The following is a 15,919-nucleotide window of genomic DNA, read 5'->3' as shown; positions in this document are numbered from 1 at the left end:
AGTTTTTGTCTTGTCTCTATATGTCGTGTATTTGTTCGTTATTTCAACTTTTATGTATTCTATAATATAAACATGACATAAGCTTCTGAAAATTCACTTTATAAACAACTGTATTTTGTGATGAGTAATTCTGAAAATTGTTCCATGAATCAGTGAGTTTTTTTTTCAATTGTGAATTTACGTAAATGAACTAGACATCAAATTGCTTTGAGTATTTTTATCTGAGTTTCAAACAGTGCCAGGTTCAAGAAAACTTAAATAGTATTTCACTAAGTGCATTCTTTGAAAGTGACTATTAAGTTAAATACATTAATAAAACACAGATGTTTTGAAGTAACTGAACAACTTTTAGTATGATCGAAACTTCACACATCCACGAGCCGGATAAAAACGTGCCGTGGGCCGGATCCGGCCCACGAGCCGGAGGCTACCCACATGTGCTCTACAACATAATTTATATAATAAAAAAATTAACAATAAAAATTAATTATTAATTATTCTCAACAACAAAAAAATGCTTTTACGCCCTCGAAAAAAAATTGTTGACAAAATGTTTGCCGGCCGTATCTACTATGGCTGAAATTCGTAGAATTCGTTCGTTGAACAAAACAAAATGTTGAAAAGGCAAACCTTTTATTATCGTTTAACGCTTATCTCAAAAACAGGCGTGCGTTGCAAAGTTCGTGTTACGTTTTTGTATATGTTGTATTAAGAGGCAAAGATTTTATTTTAATTAGTTTAATAATTCGATTGCTGGTAATTTTTTCTAGTTATTTAATTTATATGCAAATCCTCACAAAACAAATACCGATTCAGATCAGATCTTTTTGCAAATTCAGAAAAATTACAAACCAGTATAAGTCACATACAAAAATCTTATTGACTGAAGAGCGGCAATATTTTTTTTCGAATGAATCAAAAACAATGTTTATAAAAATTTAAAAAAAACTATGATTCCTAATAAAATATTTAAAAAAAACGACCACTTACTGGCCAACTTTTGCTCCCACATTAATAGAATTGATATACCGTTTCTGATTCTTAACTGAAAAATCTCGTGTTAACCCTTTAACAAAATATCAATTTTTCAACCTCCATTTAAGAAAGCAATAGCCTTGCAAATAAACAGTCACTAAAACCTAAAAAGTTTATTAAGTTTATTAGGCAATTTTAAAGTAATTCATAAATAATGCGTTATGCATAATAAATATTTCGCTGCGTGGTGTAATAAAACGTTTATGCACTATAATTTCAAGAAATCTTAACACAGATGCGAGCTTGTAAAATGTGATGTCAAGAGCATATCACTCGAATGTAATAAAATACGCAAAAACGCGTTAAAAGCGTAATAAATCAATGTATTTGTATTAAATTTTACTGCTTGTTAAATGCATCTTAAAATGATAGTTATTTTAATTGTCACTTTAATTCAGTGCTGCTAAATCTCTACCTTTTCAAACTACGACACGTTCTTATAAAAAAGTTACAGACAACATCAAATCTGTTTCCACTCCTAAATCATTGCGTTAAGAGTAGGCAGAAAATATGTTTAAAACAGTGTATCTAATACTGTTTATTTATATATTATCACATATAAATATGTTTTTTATATTATATTACTCAATAATCAATGCATTAGTATATTATTTTATAACAGAATGATAAACCAGTAGTATAATTATATTATTAATACCTGGGTTTGAATCGCAAATAGACTCTTGAGCTTTGTTGATATGTCTGGGAGTTCGAATTGATCATAATATATAAATATAATTTCGATCAGCCATCACAGATCAGATTGTTCTATATTTTTCTCATGAAATAAATGTAGGTCGTATATAGTGACATTTTACTAGCTGTTGATTGTGTTTACTTGGTTATAATACATTTATCTAACGTCTGGCATGTTGCTTATTTACAATAAATAAATCAAATATACTATAAATAATATTACACTTAAGCTTAAATTTGCATTTAAATTATCTTACTCTTAAAATTTAAGGTTATGTATTATAGCTATAATATATAGAGGCAACTATTAAAGAGCAGATTCTCTCTTTCATTATCTCATTGTGTGTCATGAATGAGCTATATTGCTATGGCGTGCATTAGGTGCTCGTTATAGCAGAGAATTCTATATCTCCCATTGTGGTTTCATATGTATAAATAAATTACATCTAATGTGGTATTATATCATTATCCTTTGTACACGACACTGTAATGATAATTAGATCGTTGGTGATAAGCATATAAATGAATTTATTAAGTCTACATAAAATAATATATAACTTACAAAATATATGTTTTAAGATATTTTGCCATTTTAGTATTATTCTGCATTTTTTTTATTAATAAGTAGATTTTTCAATATAAAGTTTATACATTTACAAACTCTTTAAATTTGCAAAAAATGAACGAAATGCAGCATTTTTTTTTTGGTTTCAAACTGCAGTTCTAGCATCGTATTTGGAACGTATTTTGATACAAGTGCAAAATATATTAGGATTTTTTTAAAAGCTTTTACCTAGCTTTAAATGTAAGTGTCAATCTGCAAAATAATGAACAGAAAACGAATATTGTCAATTAGAGTCATATACTTATTTGTATTTTATAGCACCTATATGAAAATATATGTTTAAATATAAAGTGCATATAAACCAGGGGCGTATATTCAGGGTGTGCTAGGTGTGCGGCGCACACCCGCAAAACCATCTAAAATATAAATTTAGAAATTTAGAAAATTTAGGGCGTAAAGCGACATCATTTTGCATACAGTAGTATGCAAAGTTATAAAATTTTAATATGCAGTGTATAGTATGCTTTGGTATTTGTCATTCGCTCTGAACGTTTTCGCGCGAGCGATCGTTTTGGAACAACACATATAACGCGCCGACCTTGCGCGCGGCCGCCGACTAAAGTAAATTGTTCCGAGATTTAACGGCTGAAGTCGATCTGTCGGCTGGCAGCGCTCAGTAGTAAAATTGGTCTCGAATTTGGTGCGCGTACTTCACAAACTCTTGCGTCCGTCGCTGCTTTTTTATTACATCACAATAACAGGTCACTCATTTTTTATATTTTATTATCTTATTTACATTAGATCAATATTTAATTTTCTATTCTAGATTATATTTTTTTATTTACCCCAATAATGATGAAGAATACTGTTGAAGATATTCTGAATAATCCATTTTCAAAAATAAGTTATGAAATTAAATTGAAGATAATCAAAATTGCCAAACCACGTCCACCTCTTCCCAATTTATTTATGAAGCATAAAGACAATAAATGTGAATATACAAGACATTTTTCATTTTCATCATATGAACGAACTGAGTGGTTAACAGGCTGCGAACTTCGATCTAGATTGTTCTGTTGGCCATGTTTATTGTTTTTCAAAGAAAGAAGCGTGTGGAATAAAAGTGGATTTGCTGACCTTAGTCATCTGATAACGGCACTGAAAAAACACAAAAGAGCGCAGTCACACGTTCAATCATTTTTTTCTCTCAAAATGTTTGGAAAACAACGAATTGAAGTCATGATTGACGCTCAACGTAAAGCTAATATAAGTCAACATAATGAACAAGTTCATAAAAATAGAGAAATATTAAAAGGAATGATTGACGCAGTAGTATATCTAGGAAAACAAGAACAACCTTTTCGAGGCCACGATGAATCCTGTAATTCACTAAACAAAGGAAATTACCTTGAATTTTTAAATGCACTTCGAGAATACGATTCTGTTTTGGATACTCATTTAAATACTGCAGCGGTGTTTCGTGGTACTTCCCCATCCATACAGAATGACATAATTGAAGCGATTGGTGATGTTATTAAAGATCATATTAAGGAAGAAGTAAATTCAGCAAATTTTGTCTCATATGTTGAATTTAACATTACAACAAGGTCTTTCCAATATAAAAGTGTGCAAATCATTCTTTCAAACTTTAAATGGATTTTCTGCATTCTTTTCGAAATCTTCCAAACGAATAAATGCTTTACAAGAGTTTGTAGATAGAAGACTTCCTTCTGTTACACCTACAAGATGGAATTATACATCACGGTTAAGTATCACAGTGCAAAAATACAGAAATGAATTTACGGACTTTTTTCGAGACGTCGTGAAAAATTGTGAACTATGGGACCCCGACACTAATAAAAGCACGAGGTTTTCTTAGCTTTTTGGAAGATTTTGAAACAAGAAAACTTCTCCACATATTTTCAAACCTTTTTGGAAAAACTGATGTGTTATACAACATTTTACAATCCAAATCTTTTGACATATTATATTGCTGTAAGAAAGTTACCGAAATTTTGCAACAACTCAGACATGAACAGGAAAATAATTATGAAACATTATGGGATTCTTATGTAACGGAAGAAAATTATCCAAGACTGAGTAATGATTTGCTTGTTGAAGAAAAGCACGCGTTTAGCCAACTATTTAATAAAATATGCAAGCAAATTGAAAACCGTTTTTCTTCAATGTCCAAATTGGAATATTTTCACCTTCTGGAGAAAGAAAAATATGAGCAATATAAAGAAAAATTTCCAAATGAATTACTTACCAAACTGCAACAATTCTATAAAGCATTTTTTGATTATATAAGTTTAAAAAATGAGCTTGCTGTTCTTTATCATTTACCTAAATTTGCAGAGAAATCTGTTCATGAGCTTGTACAATTTATGAACACAAATAATCTTGAGTCAGGTTTTCAGGAAATAGATAAAATAGGCAAACTAATATTAACTCTTCCAAGCAGTACTGCTTCAGCAGAACGTTCATTTTCTGCTCTGAAACGAATTAATAATTGTTATCGAAGTACCCAAGATCAAGAAAAGCTATGTGGCTTTAGCTTGATTTCAATAGAAAAAGGGATCCTTATGGATATTAAAAAGAAGAGCACTTTTTATGACAGCGTGATAGAAAAATTTATGATTAAAGAAAGAAGATTAGATTTTATATATAAATAATTATAAGTTTATGTTTATTGGAAATTTGATATTTTTATATAATAATATTTTAGATTAGGTTTAATGTTTATTTATTTATTTATATATGGGAAAAAGCTGTAAGGCAGTTTAGGCATGCCAACACCTCGGCTAATAAAAATGAAAAAATGTACTTTTTTTTTTTTTATAGCACACCCAATATTAACACCCACCGTACGCCACTGATATAAACACAATTTAATCTTAGCATTAAAAGATGACCCTTTAAAAAACCTAGTCTGATAAAATTTTATCGCAAAAACAGTAAATATATTATTTTCATAAGTCAAGCTTATTACTAGAGACACCAATTTAATCATTTTATATATGAATGGATTTAAATTGATAAAATATGCAATTTTTTTAATTTTATTTCGCTAAGCTTAAAATATTTTTAATCCAGTCCCTGACTTAAACCATAAAAATATATTTATTATGATAAATTGAAAAAATATTACTTACACAAGAACATGAAAATTGGCACTAGGCATATTTATAAAAATTACTTTATTTTTTTATTTTTTAATGTTATTAAGTATATCCTTGTATTACTTATGCGAGGTAAACATATGTATGAGAGAATATATGTATAACATGATAAAACAAAATAATTGCTTAAATTCATGAAGCAGAGTTCAAGCGCGAAAGCTTCCATTAAAGCTGAACTCGAATTTCTGGAATCTCTTATTGCAATTCTTCGCCGATGTTATTCCTCAAAAGAATGCGTTGCAATTTCACAGAAAACTCTTTATATTTAAATGAAATAATTTTCATTCAAGATTTTATTTGAGAAAAATATGTATTACATATTATACAGTGTTCCAATGTTATAAATTTACTCTTTGACCCTACAAGCAAAAAATATACAGTTTATCCGCCCTTCATTGCCTCTAAATCCATGCGAAAAATTCACCCATATTATGCTGGAAGTTAACCGTTCGCAAAATTTATGGCGACATCTAGAAAATTTGAAAGCGCGTGATTTATAGGCTTTGTGTAAATCAAAGCGTTTTATTATAGCCCGTATCATAAATTATTATTATGAACATTGTATTATGTTTATAATGATGGTTGTTTCGTGACAAATATAAAAATATAGAAAAACCAAAGGGCAAATAATGAGCGATAATGTGAGGGGTTGGTAGGCATTGTCGGAAAATTCAAGGAAACGGTATAACGTCGGTGGATTTACCACACACTTATCTGAGACCTTCGTAGCCAATCAGGTCACTTCCCTAAGGGCCATAGATAATGTACTTGACGTATAGTTACGATATATACGAAACGAGCGAAATATAGTATAGAAATAATTGGAGAATAAAATATTTTTTCAAAGCAAATTTATCATTTTTTTCCATACAAACAATCGTTAAATAGTTACTTGTATTGTTATTATGTTTATATTTTAATTTATTAGGTGAATCCTGCATCATGTTTTACCGCGGTACCGATGTCCATTCATCATAAAATTATCATTAACTGCGTTATTTCAGGGTGGGCATCAAACGCAGCATCCAACGTTGTCGTTCGTCCTGCCAGTCGGGTCCACCACCATCGAGTTACAGCAAGTAAATATCACAAAACACATTAGTCGTTGTTTGTCTATGCTCACCCCAGAATCCCTAGGTATATAGATAGATGGTCTAGCTGCGTACGGTCCTGCACCTTATTTATAGTACATTGGATTTGTGTAATCCATTGATTGATTCTGAAACTTAGTTACATCGTGCAAGCCATGGGCTCATAGCCAACTTTGTGTAATTCGATTTATATAAATTTATATGTGTTTATCCTTGCATGTTTTAATAGATCTTTGTGTAAACTGTATTTATTCGAGAGTCTGTTGGACAGCTGTGAAACAATGATTTATGCTGTTTTGTTTCGTCTATAATTGAAATGTGCATGCCAATTGTGAAGTGATCTATATTTGTGTCCGTGATATATTCAACTCTGTAATGTGTTTAGTTCAAATGGCGACGGTTTGTTAGTTTATGTTAGAAGCAAATTTATCACGGCATGTGTTGTCTAGAATTGCGTTAGAACTGCTCGGTTTTGTTGTTGTGCTTTTGAGATAAAGATTACCATAAAATTACAGACCTTTTCTCATTTATTTATATATTAAAAATAAAGATGGAATAGTGTAGTCCGTAGTGTCTCAGACTAACAACTCTGAGGTTACGGGTTCGAGCTCCATTAGCGGCACTCTTTATTTTTAAAAAAATGCGCCATTATTAAAAAACAAACCTCAACTGCAGTGACATCTATTGGTTATTAAGTATATTAATAAAGGACGGAATAGCGTAGTCCGTAACGTCTCAGATTAATAACTCTGGCGTTGTGGGTTCTATTATAAAAAAAACGGCCCCGGCTATAATGATACATACTAATTATAAATTATATTACACATAAATTTAATCGATTCCGAGACTTTCAATCTGGTGGTTAATACTTACTTACTCAGTTGGTACAGATTTACCCCGTTGTAACGCATTGGGCTTACGCATGTCAGGTTACAATTGAGTATTTAATAAAAAATAAATACGTCATCAATTCTCATACTGTGTCCAGTAATTATTACTTACTTATATATGCATCATATCAGATTAGCATACTCAATTTGCTACATATATACCCCATTGTAACGCATTGGCCTTACGCTTATGAGGTTACAGTGTAAAATTTATTAATAATAATCATCCATTCGATTATATAAAAAAATACTTGTAATAAATTAAATTGTATAATCGTTTTTGCGACTCATAAAACAAGTTTATTCGTTACGCCAACCCAAAAAACAAGTGCTCCATTATAGTATTGCCACCTAAATGCACAATTTGTTTGTATTTTATAGATAATTCTAACGATCATTTCAAACAAATCTCGGAGGTAAGGTCTAACAATTACAGAGAGAACATGAACTACTGTTTGTGTGGAGGATATGCAAAAGACAACGCGTTTTAACTGTTCAAAAGACTATCGTTATTCTACCCCTTTGTTAAAAATCACTGGAGTGGCTATCTAGACCGCTTTCACTATTAGGGCGTAAATTCATATTGTGGGTGTGTTCAAGAGGCGATGCAAATGGCCCGCAATCATCCCCACCTGTGACTCGCTGTCTTTAGCTAGCATTATTAAATATGTGACACTTAATAGAGGGGCAGACGGATCATATAAAATTACCACAATAACATATCACGATTTTGAATATTTTTAAATCAGACGATTCCAGGTTTAAAAAACTCGGACCCGTCAGATTCGTGTCTTACTCCTTTTCTATGTATTTATTTTCTTTTATACCTAGATATATGTGCTTTTTATCTTTAGCAATATTTCTAAACAGATACAAAAATTGTAACAAAAAAATGTTTTTTGTATATAAACTTACAAATTACAAATGCGATTTGCATTGTCATGAAATAAATGTGCTTTTTCATGATATTTTGTAATGTTTCTCATATTTTACAATATCGCCAATCGTTTTTTAAGCGAAGAGTTTCTCATAATTTCTTCTGCTTTTATATGTAATCTTCTATGTAGTCTCCTGCTGCTCCTCAAGATTCAGATTTATTACTTCTTTGATGGTCAGTTCTTTCATCAACTCATGAAAATCGTTCTCATTCAGCAGTTTTATATTCTTTCCCAAGAACACTATTTCATTGACCATTAGCGGCTCTCGTTCATAAGTTAACGCAATTTGATCATGAAATGACAATTGGGGCTGATTTAAATAACCATACCCCATGCTTTATTGGAAAAAGCTTTTCAGTGGCATTATCTAAAACCAATAATGCTTTGAGTAGCAAATTATTTTTTAAAAGGTGTCTTTACTACAGGACCGTTGAACCACTCTAAAATACAAGCGACCCAAGCCTTGCTTTTGGACCTCCACATTACTTTTAACTGGCTCTATTGTACCTTGAATTTCTTACAGGCCTGTAGATTTTCGGAATGGTACACGAGCAAGAGATTAACTTTGAAATCACCGATTACATTTGCACACTACATGAGGGTGAGACCAGTGTTGTAGGCGTCGCCCTGGAACTTTAATTGCAATTCAATTTACTTTCCAAGTGCATTTACAGAATATTTAGGTTTTAAATATTTTGTATACTAAATATCGTAAGCAGACGGATATTCAAAAAATGCAAAAAATATACATATAGTATTTTGCTGATATGGAAATATAATTATTTCTTTATATAATTTATACATAGAAATCGTAAAATGTCACCAGATATTTGATTCGAGCGCAAGACAAAGCAATAAAATAAAATAGAAATTTAATATTTAAATTAATTTATCATTCAAGAAGCCAGCTACTCATGAAATAATTATATTGATGTAACTCTGTGTTGCGCGAAAATCACTCGGCAAAAAATGACCCGTCGATTAAGTGTTAAATAAATTCTGTTTCAGAATTCAATTTTATATTGTCAAGTGACATTAATAGACGCGCACTTTTATTATTAAAATATTCTATATTCTATAGTTACATATATTTTATTCAATTAAAAAACTGCATTTTTTGAATAATTGATGAGTGAAAAACGTAAACGAAATTCATCTAAACAGTTTTTGATGAATCTCGCTTTTATGCATATTTTAATATTTGTCAATAGAAAGTTTTTCGGCGTATCTACTATGATCGAAATTCGCGGAATTCGTTCGTTAAACGAAACAAAATGTTAGAAAGGCCCACCCTCAATTATCGTTTAACTCTTATCTTAAAAATAAGTTCGTGTTACGTTTTTTGTATTTGTTGTTTTAGGACGCAAATATTTTATTTCAATCAGTTCAATAATTTGAACGTGATTTTATTTATTTAATTTATACACAAATTTGCACAAAATAAATACCGATACGTATTCAAACATTATAAGCTATATTTTATATTCAATAAATTCAATAAAATTATGTATTTGAAATGTTCCACCAATTTTCCTAAATTATTTTAATTGCTCTTGATCTTAATTCTGTTTTTTTTTTAAAACTAAAATATCGTCCCTGAAAAAAAATATGTTAAATAATAAATTAAGCATTTTAATTTTGATTTTTTAAATAATTATTATTAACCGATAATTAATTTTTAATTTAATACTATTTAACAGGAAATTATTCAATTTTTTTAACTAATTGGTTAAATAAATTAATATCGGTAAAAACCGAGAAAAAAATTACGAATATCTTTGAAAAATCGAATACTTTTTTCATTTTTTATTCAATATTCGAATAGTTGAAAACTACAAATAATTAAGGACCCTAATTGCAAAGCTACTAATGATCTCCATCATCTAAAGCCTTTTTTAGTGACGAGTTGCATCTCGTTATTGCTATGCTACTGATATGTCTTTAATTCAACAATTGTATTTTTTTATTACATGCTTCTCTAACAGTTTTAAATTTTGCAGTAATACATATTTTTGGAAGTATAATTTGTTTTTCATCAAGGACAGATACAGTTATTATTCGGTTTTTCATTTACTTGCATATATTTCATGTAACTTTTATCTTTGACCATTGTTATTTATATATTTCCTAATCCTAAGCATACATTGATACTTATGTGCATCTGAAAAAATCTAATAAACTTCTAATGGTACATTTATTTAAATTAAAAAATAATTACAATAATAAGATAACAGTTCAATTTTAATTCTAAATTACATTTTAGAAACATTTTAACGTAGTTTAATTAGACTACTTTAAACTACGAAGTTAGTACTTTATTGAAATCCAAAAAAATATACACTTCATTTTTCCTCGATTTTTGAACTTTTATACAAAAGTCACGTATTCTTTTCATAAATATTATATATAATTAAATGAAGTGTATTAGCTACTCCCACAGGAAACATTACGTCATGTTAACTTCATTGTGAAACTAAATTAAATCCAGCGTTTGTAAACATATTTTTTGCCAACTTTAATTTTCGCCCTAGCTCGACTGAAAATACCATAAAATTTTATTTCAAAAGTTACGTGAATTTTCCTCGCAGCATGGGCTACAAACCACACGCCACGAACCTAACGACACAAGGGTCAAACCAGCCGGTATAAAATTACCAAAAAAAAAATTGAAAGCACCCTTGAACGCGCAAATTTGCTGCAAAGGCTAAAATAAACTCGTTACGGAAAATCCTCTGCGAAAATTTCCACAAAGGCGCGTCGGAAAATTTCACGTATCAATGTCAGATATGTATCTTAATCGCGTCGACGTTTTCCTTTTAATCTGGGGAAACGGGATGAGAATATCTCATGAAAGACGCGAAACGCTTGTCTTTTGATGCTCCCCTTTTTTAATGTCAACGTAAATAATAAAATGTGGTTGTGCGATAAAAAAGTTAGCAGACTGTTGACAATAGTATGAACATATCATTATCGCTATCATGCTTAAATGCGCCACCATTATTATATGCATATCAGCAAAACCCTTGATCAATAATAAAACGACCAGAATAAGGTGTGATAAAGTAAATTTATCTTACATATCGAATGTATTTATATATATTATATTTATTTATGAAAAAAATCATTGATTCATGACTGGCGTTATTCTAATGCATTACAATGAGATAAACACAATCAACAACTACTAAGTAGTGAGACACCAAACTGAAATCAAACTGTTAATCAGCGACATCAGGTTAATGATTTATAAACTATTATTAGAGATTTTATTTAGTTATTCTTAAGTTTTTCATGTATTAGTAACTAATTATATTATATAAACAAATGATGTTTGTGCATTGCATAATCGCAAAGTATGCTTAACATAGCCATGCCAATTGTTAAATCAAATAAAAGATTTTTATGACAATGGCATGAACAAACTAAATGTGGTATAATGATTTTGTAAATTTAAAGCAAAATGAAAATGGTGAAAGGCTTCATTTCTTCACTGATGAACTTACTGGAAAAAAAAACCTTTTAGATTGACGAATAATGTTCAATGAACATAATTAAAATTCTTAAGTATCGTTAGAATGCTACTTTTGTCTTATATTTCTTAGAGATTTAAGCTAACAATTTCAAAATACAAAAGAGCCAACCAATAGCATAAAATATAATGAACCATAAATCATAAGTAATTTTCTCCCAGCAGCTGCAGTTATTATCGTTTGTTAACAATGTAACTATTCGCTTCTACCTGAGCGATAATTTGACAATCTATTGTTCTATTTCTAGCCCAAGGTTCTTACTAATTAAGTCAGCAATAATATGACATAAATTTCCATTATGATTTTGAGCTATAAAGTACGTCTAGAAGCTACATTTAAAAAAAATATTTTAATTCTAATTAACAGAAATAGTAAAAGTTATACCATATCAGGAACACAAATGAAAAAGACGTATTAATAAGGTCGTAAAACTTATAGATTTTTGTTTATCGGATTTATTATAAATCTTTTGCATAAAAAACAAACAAGTATGCGTATCCTAGCAAACGTCCGAAGCACTTTCATCAAAACCGTTGGACACTTATTAAACAAAAAAAAGGATCTGTGCTGAAATTATTTGCTGCCTTGATACAACATAACAAAATCTTACTTTTAAAAACATAGCGACGTCGCCAAATGTACAGATTTTAATTAAATATTATGCCGTTGCATACTTTAAAAATTTCAATGATAACTGTATTAGACAAAAACTGTATTCTAAATATTTTATATTTACTAAAACATTTATTATGATGTGACTGTGTACGTCTTTAGTGATTATTTATCAGTAAAAAATATTTGTATGCCTTCTCTTTGATTACAATATTTTTTCACCAAAGGAACTCTTATTAAATTATTTAGTAAAATGAAATGCAAAATTATTTAATAAATATTTCAGAGCCACCCATTATCATTGTGTCCAAATTATATTCATAGACATAGAATAAACACATTGCTAAATACGTTGATTTCGAATTTATGGTTAAACAAGCACGAATAATAGAATGCATTTCGTGTATACAATATCTGCTTTTATTTCCACTTCACCAGCCATCCCTATCATAAAAAGGTGCGGTCGTTTCTCTGTTACATAACAGAATTACTGGAATCTTCTTGGGTCCGTTAGATTTGCCTGAGATAAAGCAAATGTATTCCTTTTATGTTGACATTTCCCGCATGTACAAAAATATAAAATATTAAACATGATTTAAATTTTTATTAATTTGCGCCGAAATATCGGCCGGTGAGATTTTTGCATATGTAGGTGGACCAATATTTCTGCCCTCTTTAACTAAAATTATTATACTTTATTATCCTACACCGATAAAACTACTTTGCTTTTTCTCCTACAACGAGCATCATTTTATTCTACGCTTTCTAAAACATTTACTACGACACATTTTTTAATGACTTTTCAAATTATGATTAATTCTTAGTCCATATACTTTTTGATCGCTCACTAATAAAATAAAGACGCAAAAGACAAAAAGCTCGTTTGAACCCCCGTCATGTCCGGATTATCGCGTTTACGCTGACAAGTCTCGCGAATTTCTCGTCGAGAAAGAGCGTCCCAAGGCGAACCGCGGTATTCTCGCGAGAATTCACGCAGACGAACGTTTGATAAGCTTCTACGCATTACTCCCACGAGGGTGCCATCAAGGACCGCACCTGGGTATGCTTGTGTGTATGTGTGAATATTAAGAAAACATAGCATCCATTTAAAAGTTACCCTCTCGGCATTGCGGACATTTCCAAATCTTGCTTGGGAGCATTCATTTCTGGTCTATGGAGCTTTGTGTAGTAATACAAAGGTGTCGTGGTGTAAAATAATATTTTTTTATAAAAAAATAGGCATATTTATTATGTATACCATAATCCTATTGTAGCTTCGCGACACTTTTTTTGCCTCTGAAAAAGCTCGAGAACGCAATTTTAATATATCTTATGTAAATGAGACAAGTCTGTATAAAGTGCTAGAGACTCACCAGAAGTACCAGTTTTTTAACCCATGGGAAATAAGAGGATTTAATGGGTATTTTAGAAAATCTTTCCATTAGCCCAAACGTAGTTCCATCGCCATATGTTTCATATTGTTTGTTTGTTATAAATTTGCCCGTCATTACTTAACAGCTTATTCAAATTTTCAATTTTAGATCTTACCTATTCTTAATCGACCCTTAAGTAAGAATCGACTTACATCTATGTCATATCAACCACTTTTCGTACATACAGAATTTTATAGACATACTAATTTTATATATTATACATTTTTACACTTAGTTATTAGCTTAATATAATAAAAAATAGGTATATAAGACAAAAGTTTGTAATTATAGTTAAAGGAAAAAATTTAAAAAAATTTTACAATTTAAACCAAAGAAAAATAAAAATACAGTAATTATTTATATGTTCTCTTTAGTTTCTAAAGTAATATGTGCTTTTGCATTTTGTGGTTGTATTAAAAAAAAAAATTGGATTAATGTATTTCGCGAGATATTATTATAATATTTTCTGGTATTAAAATGATAGTGTTCTTCAATTTTTGGAAAAAATCTTTCCATTTTTTATTAAAATGACATACATTTATAAATTAAAATAAGTAAAATCACTAATAATGAAATATATATACTACAAGAAAATAAAGTAGATATTTGGTTTATAATATAAACATATATTTATTAATTTAATAAAATGCAGTATTGATTCTGATATATGTACGTCTTAAGTATGATACAGTGATTTTAAAAGAATTTCAATATAGTGTCGAAACCTAAAACAATTGATATAAATAGAGAGCTAGTATTGATCGCTAATGTTTTTTGTCTGACAAAAAAGTAAAATAAAAATATAATTAAAATTCTGCAAAATTGCACTTTTTATGTGCAGCTGCGTCTCGAAATATACATCGAGCGGCGGAATATCTTTGAAATATAGTCAAGGCAGTTCATCTATTGTGATATGTACTACTTTGCATAGTTATTATTGTATCATAATATTTTTTTTATTTCTATGGATGATATAAAATTGATCACATGTGAATAAAAGAAAAGAATTTCTTGTTTATTTAATAAAAGCTTAATAGAGAAATATGTTATAAGTAAATTTAAGAAATTCGGAGAAGTGCTGTGTTAAGGGTTATGGGCAAAATTAATATGCTGCTTTTAATTTATGAAAAGTTAGAAATAGTTGTTTGCATGTAATTAAGAGTTTGTGAATAGGGAGAACAATTTAATTGTGAAACACTCGGGATTTCAGGAGAGGTATTTTACGGAAACGGTTCTACAATTAGATGAAAGCCATTGAGTAAGAAAATTAAAATATGATTGGATCAGTGTTTTTAGATTTTAATAAATAAATTAGTAATATTGTATGTAAAGGTTTAAGACTAAATTTAATATAAAATATTAATTAAAAACCATAAATTCACAGAAAAAAAATGGCAGGGAAATTATAGCGAAAGTAATTACTGAAACATTTAATAACGTTAAAAAGTGGTTTGAGTTTAATAAATTTAGCTGTTCTTAAAAAGTATAGCAGTTGCAAAATACAAAAATATTTACGTATAACAATTAATCCAAATATAATATTGAATTTTAATGATTTAATTTAATTTTAATACACGTAATTTCTAATGTCAATATTTTTTTCATTTTAATACAATCTTAAAAATATGAATTTTATTACAGATATTATAGCTAATGTGTAAATATATATAATAAACATACATAAATAAATTATAAATATATTTTAATTTATTCACGGAATCATTTGTTGTGGGGGTCATATTTTAGTCTGATGGCGCAGCATCTGGGAGCTGCTTAGAGGCTGTGTGGTCTCTGGAGGCAATTGCGTGCTTAAGATCTGATTCCCTTAATATGTTAATACTCATTTAGTCGATGACTTGGGAGTGGCGTTATAGAAGGGATAGGGATTTTGTATACACGTCGCCAAAGTTTTGCGTGTGTAACGGGATAACGGTAGATTCCTAATTG

At 29.6% G+C, this 15,919-nt stretch overlaps 1 protein-coding gene across 1 annotated transcript in view; it reads left to right on the top strand.

Moving 5' to 3' along the window:
- Nucleotides 1-15,919, top strand: part of LOC148231620 (uncharacterized) — a 186,189-nt gene that overhangs the window by 111,273 nt on the left and 58,997 nt on the right. The window contains exon 3 of the mRNA XM_088193066.1: nucleotides 6,483-6,557. The gene's annotated coding sequence lies outside the window, so the exon portion shown is untranslated. The remainder of the gene's footprint in view (nucleotides 1-6,482; nucleotides 6,558-15,919) is intronic.

Source organism: Plectrocnemia conspersa, unplaced genomic scaffold (genome assembly GCF_051122295.1).
Source record: "Plectrocnemia conspersa isolate PC_06_02 unplaced genomic scaffold, ASM5112229v1 ptg000009l, whole genome shotgun sequence".
Taxonomy (NCBI): domain Eukaryota; kingdom Metazoa; phylum Arthropoda; class Insecta; order Trichoptera; family Polycentropodidae; genus Plectrocnemia; species Plectrocnemia conspersa.
This window is presented reverse-complemented; position numbering and strand designations above follow the sequence as displayed.